Raw genomic sequence first — 7,500 nt, forward strand, 5'->3', positions numbered from 1 at the left:
GTTTTTCCCCCCGGGTTTTGGGGGGCCCCCCCCCCTTTTTTTTTTTTTGGGGGGGTTAAAAGGGGGGGAAATTTTAAAGGGGTTTTTTTAAAAAGGGGGTTTTAAAAACCTTTTTGGGGGGGCCTTTTTTGGGGGGGGGGGGGTTTTTAAAAGGGGGGGGTTTTTAAAAGGGGGGGTTTTAAAAGGGGGGCCCTTTTGGGTTTTTGGTTTAAAAAGGGGGGGGGGGGGTTTTTTTTCTTTTGGGGGGGTTTTAAAAGGGGGGGTTTTAAAAGGGGGGTTTTTAAAAAGGGCGGGGTTTTTTTTGGGGGGGGGCTTTTGGGGGGTTTTAAAAGGGGGTTTTTTTAAAAGGGGGGGTTTTTTAAAAAAGGGGGGTTTTTTTGGGGGTTTTTTTTTTTGGGGGGGGGTTTTGGGAATTGGGAAAGCCGGGGGATTTTTTGGGGGGGGTTTTAAAAGGGGGGGTTTTTTAAAAGGGGTTTTTTAAAAAAAATTTTTTGGGGGGGTTTTTTTAAAAGGGGGTTTTAAAAGGGGTTTTTAAAAAAAACCTTTTTTTGGGGGGGGGGGTTTTGGGGGGGGGTTTTTTGGGGGGGGGGGGGCTTTTCCGGGGGGTTTTGGGGGGGGGGGTTTTGGGGTTTGGGGGGTTTTTTTTTGGGGGGGTTTTGGGGGGTTTTGGGGGGGGGGGGCCCCCCTTTTTTTTTTTGGGGGGGGGTTTGGGAAAGGGTTTTGGGGGTTTTAAAAAAGGGGTTTTGGGGGGGTTTTTTTTTGGGGGGTTTTGGGGGGGTTTTGGGGGGAAAAAAATTTTTGGGGGGTTTTCCTTTTGGGGGGGGGGTTTTGGGGTTTTCTTTTGGGGGGGGCTTTTCCCCTTTTTTTCCCCCTTTTTTTTTCTTTTCCTTTTGGGGGGTTTTGGGGGGGCCTTTTCCCCTTTTTTTTTAAAAAGGGGTTTTGGGGGGGTTTTGGAAAGGGGGTTTTGGGGGGGGTTTTTTAAAAGGGGGTTTTTGGGGGGGGGGGGTTTTTTTGGGGGGGGTTTTAAAAGGGGGTTTTAAAAACCTTTGGGGGGGGGCCCTTTTGGGGGGGTTTTGGGGGGGTTTTGGGGGGGTTTTTTTGGGGGGGGGGGGAAAAAATTTTTTAAAAGGGGGGTTTTTTTGGGGGTTTTAAAAGGGGGGGGGGTTTTTTGGGGGGGGGTTTTGGGGGGGCCCCCCCCCCTTTAAAAAGGGGCCCCCTTTTGGGGGGTTTTAAAAGGGGGTTTTTTTTAAAAAGGGGGGTTTTTTAAAGGGGGTTTTTTAAAGGGGGGTTTTTTAAAGGGGGTTTTTTAAAGGGGGGTTTTTTAAAGGGCGGGGTTTTTTTTTGGGGGGGTTTTAAAAGGGGGTTTTTTAAAAGGGGGGCCTTGGCCTTCTGGAAAAGGGGGGGGGTTTTTAAAAGGGGGGGTTTTAAAAGGGGGGTTTTTTAAAAAGGGGGGGGGGTTTTTGGGGGGTTTTGGGGGGGGTTTTGGGGAAAAACCTTTTGGGGGGGGTTTAAAGGGGGGTCTGTTGCATTAAAGGCCGGGTTTTTTAAAAAAAAGGGGGTTTTTTAAAAGGGGGTTTTTTAAAGGGCCGGGGTTTTTTTAAAGGGGGTTTTTTAAAAGGGGGTTTTTTTAAAAAGGGGTTTTTTAAAAAAATTTTTTCCAAAAGGGGTTTTTTAAAAAAAAGGTCTTTGCATTAAAGGCCGGGTTTTTTAAAGGGGGGGTTTTGGGGGGTTTTTTTGGGGGGGTTTTGGGGGGGTTTTTTTTTTGGGGGGTTTTGGGGGTTTTCCTTTTGGGGGTTTTTAAAAATTTTTTTAAAGGGGGGTTTTTTAAAAGGCCCGGTTTTAAAAGGGGGGGGGGGGGGGGGGCTTTTTTGGGGGGTTTTTTTCCTTTTCCTTTTTTGGGGGTTTTTTGGGGGTTTGGGGGGTTTTGGGGGGGTTTTTGGGGAAAAATTTTGGGGGGGTTTTGGGGGCGGTTTTTTGGGGGGGGTTTTTGGGGGGGGTTTTTTAAAAAAAGGGGGGTTTTTTAAAAGGGGGGTCTGTTTTTAAAAGGGGGGGGGGTTTTTTGGGGGGGGGGGGGGGGGGTTTTTTTTTTTTGGGGGGGGTTTTTTAAAAAAACCTTTTGGGGGGTTTTGGGGGGGTTTTTTGGGGGGGGGCATTTTTTTTTTGGGGGTTTTTTGGGGGGGGGGGGAAAAAGGGGGCTGTTGCATTAAAGGCCGGGTTTTTTAAAGGGGGGGTTTTTTATTAAAGGGGGGGGGGTTTTGGAAAGGGGGGTTTTGGGGCCCCCTTTTTTGGGGTTTTGGGGGGGGTTTTGGGGGGTTTTGGGGGGCGGTTTGGGGGGTTGGTTTTGGAAAGGGGTTTTGGGGGCCTTTTGGGGGTTTTTTCTTTTCCTTTTTTAAAGGGGGGGGGGTTTTGGGGGGGGCTTTTCCTTTTGGGGGTTTTTGGGTTTTGGGGGGTTTTTTAAAAAAGGGGTTTTGGGGGGCCCTTTGGGGGGGGCCCTTTTGGGGGGGGTTTTTAAAAGGCCCCCTTTTTAAAAAGGGGTTTTTAAAAGGGGGGGCCCTTTTTGGGGGGGGGTTTTAAAAGGGGTTTTTTAAAAGGGGTTTTAAAAGGGGGGGTTTTTTAAAAAAGGGGGTTTTTTAAAATTTTTTAAAAAGGGGGGGTTTTAAAAATTTTTTTTTTTTTGGGGGGGGGGAAAAAAAATTTTTTAAAGGCCCCGGGCTGTTGCATTAAAAGGGCCCCCCTTTTTTAAAGGCCCTTTTTTTTTTGGGGGGGTTTTTTAAAGGGGGGTTTTTTTAAAGGGGGGTTTTTTAAAGGGGGTTTTTTAAAAAACCCGGGGGTTTTTTTAAAAAGGGGGTTTTTTTTAAAAAATTTTTTTAAAGGGGGTTTTTTAAAAGGGGGGGGGGGAAAAAAGGGGTTTTTAAAAGGGGGTGGTTTTTTTTTTTGGGGGCCTTTTTTGGGGGGGGGTTTTGGGGAAAAATTTAAAGGGGGGGGTTTTGGGGGGGTTTTTTGGGGGGTTTTGGGGGGGTTTTGGGAAACCCTTTTAAAAAAAACCTTTTTTTTTCCCCCCAAAAAAGGGGGGGTTTTAAAAGGGGGTTTTTTAAAGGGGGTTTTTTAAAGGGGGTTTTTTTAAAAGGGGGGTTTTTTAAAGGCCGGGTTTTTTAAAAGGGGGGTTTTAAAATTTTTTTTTTTGGGGGGGGGGGGGGCCCCCCCCCGGGGGGGGGGGGGGGGGGTTTTGGGGGGGTTTTTTGGGGGGGGGGGGGCCGGGGTTTTTTTGGGGGGTTTTAAAAGGGGGGGGTTTTAAAAATTTTTTTAAAAAGGGGGGCTGTTGCTTAAAGGGGGTTTTTTAAAAAAAATTTTTTTAAAAAGGGGGTTTTTTTAAAAAGGGGGTTTTTTTAAAAGGGGGGGTTTTTGGGGGGTTTTAAAAAGGGGGGTTTTTTGGGGGGGGGTTTTGGGGGGCCCTTTTTTGGGGGGGGTTTTTTTTGGGATTAAACTTTTTTTTGGCCCTTTTGGGTTTTTTGGGGGGGGGGGGGGGTTTTTTGGGGGGGTTTTGGGGGGGTTTTTTTTGGGGGGGGGGGTTGGGTTTTTTCCCCCCCCCCTTTTTTGGGGGGGGGGGGGGTTTTTTTTTTGGGGGTTTTTTTAAAAGGGGGCGGGGTTTTTTTGGGGGGGTTTTAAAAGGGGGGGGGGGAAAAGGGGGGGTTTTAAAAGGGGGGGGGGAAAAGGGGGTTTTTTAAAGGGGGTTTTTTAAAAAAAGGGGGGGTTTTAAAAGGGGGGGGTTTTAAAAGGGGGGGTTTTTGGGGGGGGGTTTTGGGGGGTTTTGGGGGGTTTTTTAAAAAGGGTTTTGGGGGGGTTTTTTGGGGGGTTTTTGGGGGGGCCTTTTGGGGTTTTGGGGGTTTTGGGGGGGTTTTTTTTCCCCCCGGGGGGGTTTTAAAAATTTTTTTTGGGGTTTTTTTAAAAATTTTTTTTAAAAGGGGGTTTTTTAAAAGGGGCTGTTGCATTAAAGGGCCCGGGCTTTGCATTAAAGGGCCCTTTTTTAAAGGGGGGTCTGTTGCATTAAAGGGGGGTTTTTTCATTAAAGGGCCGGGTTTTTTTAAAGGGGGTTTTTTAAAAAGGGGTTTTTTTAAAAAAATTTTTTAAAAAAAAGGGGGTTTTTTTAAAGGCCCGGGCTGTTGCATTAAAGGCGGTCTGTTGCATTAAAGGGGGTTTTTTAAAAAGGGGGGTTTTTAAAAAAATTTTGGGGGGGTTTTGGGGGGTTTTTAAAAAAAATTTTGGGTTTGGGGTTTTTTTTTGGATTTTAAAAGGGGTTTTCTTTTGGGGGGGTTTTTAAAAATTTTTTTTTAAAAAGGGGGGGGGGGGGCCCCCAAAAAAAATTTTTTTTTTTAAAAAAGGGGGGTTTTTTAAAAAAGGGGGGTTTTAAAAGGGGGGGGTTTTAAAAGGGGGTTTTAAAAAAAGGGGGGGGGGGGGGGGAAAAGGGGGGGTTTTAAAAGGGGGGGGGGTTTTAAAAGGGGTTTTTTTAAAAGGGGGGGTTTTAAAAGGGGGTTTTTTTAAAAGGGGGTTTTTTTAAAGGGCCCCTTTTTTAAAGGGGGGTTTTTTAAAGGGGGGTTTTTTAAAGGGGGGTTTTTTAAAGGGGTTTTTTAAAAGGGGGTTTTTTTAAAAGGGGGTTTTTTAAAAGGGGGTTTTTTTAAAAGGGGTTTTTTAAAGGGCGGTCTGTTGCATTAAAAAAGGGGGGGGGTTTTAAAAGGGGGGGGTTTTAAAAGGGGGGTTTTTTAAAAGGGGGGGGTTTTAAAAGGCCGGGGTTTTTTTTTGGGGGGGAAAAGGGGGTTTTTTTAAAAATTTTTTAAAAGGGGGCCTTTTTTCCCCCTTTAAAAGGGGGGGGGGTTTTTTTAAAAAATTTTTTTAAAAGGGGGGGGTTTTAAAACCCTTTTGGGGGGTTTTGGGGGGGGGGGGTTTTGGGGGGGCCCTTTTGGGGGGCCTTTTGGGGGGGTGTTGCATTAAAGGGGGGTTTTTTTAAAAAGGGGGGTTTTTTTAAAAGGGGGGTTTTTTTAAAATTTTTTTTAAAAAAAGGGGGTTTTTTAAAAAGGGGGGGGGGAAAAAAAATTTTTGGGGGGGTTTTTTAAAAGGGGGTTTTTGGGGGTTTTTTTTGGGGGTTTTTTAAAGGCCCCGGGGTTTTTGCATTAAAGGGGGTTTTAAAAGGGGGGTTTTTAAAAGGGGGGGGTTTTAAAAGGGGGGTTTTAAAAGGGCGGGGAAAAGGGGTTTTTTTAAAAGGGGGGTTTTTTTAAAAAGGGGGGTTTTTTTAAAAGGGGGGGGGTTTTTTTAAAAGGGGGGGGTTTTAAAAGGGGGTTTTAAAAAAGGGGGGGGGGGGTTTTAAAAGGGGGGGCCTTTTGGGGGGGGCCCCCCCGGGGGGTTTTGGGGGGGTTTTGGGGGGGTTTTGGGGGGTTTTTTGGGGGGGTTTTTTGGGGGGGTTTTGGGGGGGTTTTGGGGGGTTTTTCCCGGGTTAAAAGGCCCCCCTTTTAAAAAAATTTTTTCCCTTTTGGGGGGTTTTAAAAGGGCCGGGTTTTTTTAAAAATTTTTTTTAAAAGGGGGTTTTTTTAAAAGGGGGGTTTTTTTAAAAAATTTTTTTTTTGGGCCGGGTTTTTTAAAGGGCCGGGGTTTTTTTTGGGGGGTTTTTTAAAAAAATTTTTTAAAAGGGGGTTTTTTTAAAAAGGGGGGGGGGAAAAAAAAGGTCTGTTGCATTAAAGGGGGTTTTTTAAAGGGGGTTTTTTTTTTTGGGGGGGGGGGGGGCCCCCCAAAACCCTTTTAAAAGGGGGTTTTAAAAGGGGGGGGTTTTAAAAACCCTTTTAAAAATTTTTTTTTCCCCCCCCCTTTTTGGGGGGGGGTTTTGGAAAGGGGTTTTTTGGGGGGGGGGGGGGGCCCCTTTAAAAGGCGGGGTTTTAAAAGGGGGGGTTTTAAAAATTTTTTTTTTAAAAACCTTTTTGGGGGTTTTGGGGGGTTTTGGGGGGGGCCCCCCGGGGGGGCCCTTTTGGGGGGGGCCTTTTGGGGGGGTTTTGGGGGGGCTTTTGGGGGGGGGTTTTGGGGGGGGTTTTTCCAAAGGGGGGGGTTTTTTTTTTTTTTTGGGGGTTTTGGGGGGTTTTTTTTTTTCCCCCCAAAACCCTTTTTGGGGGGGGGTTTTAAAAGGGGGGCCTTTTAAAACCCTTTTTTTTTGGGGGGGGGGGTTTTTTTAAAAATTTTTCATTAAAGGGGGGTTTTTTAAAGGGGGTTTTTTTTTTAAAAAAAATTTTTTAAAATTTTTTAAAAGGGGTTTTTTTTTTTTTTTTAAAAAAAAACCGGTCTGTTGCATTAAAGGGGGTCTGTTGCTTTAAAGGGGGCGTTCTTGGGGGTTTTTTTAAAAAAAGGGGGGGTTTTAAAAGGCCGGGGTTTTTTTGGGGGGGGGGAAAAAAAGGGGGTTTTTTTAAAAAGGGGGGGTTTTTTAAAAGGGGGTTTTTTTAAAATTTTTTTTAAAAGGGGGGGTTTTTTTTTTTGGCCGGGTTTTTTTAAAATTTTTTAAAAAAATTTTTTAAAAAAATTTTTTTAAAAAAAAAAGGGGGGTTTTTTAAAAGGGGGGGTTTTAAAAGGGGGTTTTAAAAGGGCCGGTTTTAAAAGGGGGGTTTTTTTAAAAGGGGGGTTTTAAAAGGGGGGTTTTTTTAAAAGGGGGGGCCCCCTTTTTTAAAAAGGGGGGGGGGAAAAGGGGTTTTTTAAAAGGGGGTTTTTTTAAAAGGGGGTTTTTTTAAAAGGGGGGGTTTTAAAAGGGGGTTTTTTTAAAAAGGGGGGTTTTTTTAAAAATTTTTTTAAAAGGGGGGGGGGTTTTTTGGGGGGGTTTTTTTTTCCCGGGGTTTTGGGGGGGTTTTGGGGGGGTTTTGGGGGGTTTTTTCCCCCCCGGGGTTTTTTTAAAAGGGGGGGGTTTTTTGGGGGGGTTTTAAAAGGGGGGGGGGGGTTTTGGGGGGGTTTTGGGGGGGTTTTGGGGGGTTTTGGGGGGGGGTTTTGGGGGGGGGGGGTTTTTTGGGGGGGTTTTTTGGGGGGGTTTTGGGGGGGTTTTGGGGGGGTTTTTTGGGGGGGTTTTTAAAAAGGGGTTTTTTAAAGGGGGGTTTTTTTGGGGGGGGCCCTTTTTTCCCCCCGGGGGGCCTTTTGGGGGGGCCCTTTTTGGGGGGGTTTTGGGGGGGGGTTTTTTGGGGGGGTTTTGGGGGGGTTTTGGGGGGGTTTTGGGGGGCCCTTTTGGGGGGTTTTAAAAGGCCGGTTTTAAAAGGGGGGGTTTTAAAAGGGGGCGGGGTTTTTTTGGGGGTTTTTTAAAGGCGGGGTTTTTTTTTGGGGGGCCTTTTGGGGGGGGGTTTTAAAAACCCCCCCGGGGGGGGTTTTAAAAGGGGGGGGGGGGGGTTTTTTTCCCCCCCGGGGGGCCTTTTTTGGGGGGGGGGGGGTTTTTTTTTAAAAGGGGGGTTTTTTTAAAAAGGGGGGGGGGAAAAGGGGGGTTTTTTTAAA

The sequence above is a fragment of the Pseudoliparis swirei genome, chromosome 9 (assembly GCF_029220125.1).
Source record: "Pseudoliparis swirei isolate HS2019 ecotype Mariana Trench chromosome 9, NWPU_hadal_v1, whole genome shotgun sequence".
NCBI classification, from domain to species: Eukaryota; Metazoa; Chordata; class Actinopteri; order Perciformes; family Liparidae; genus Pseudoliparis; species Pseudoliparis swirei.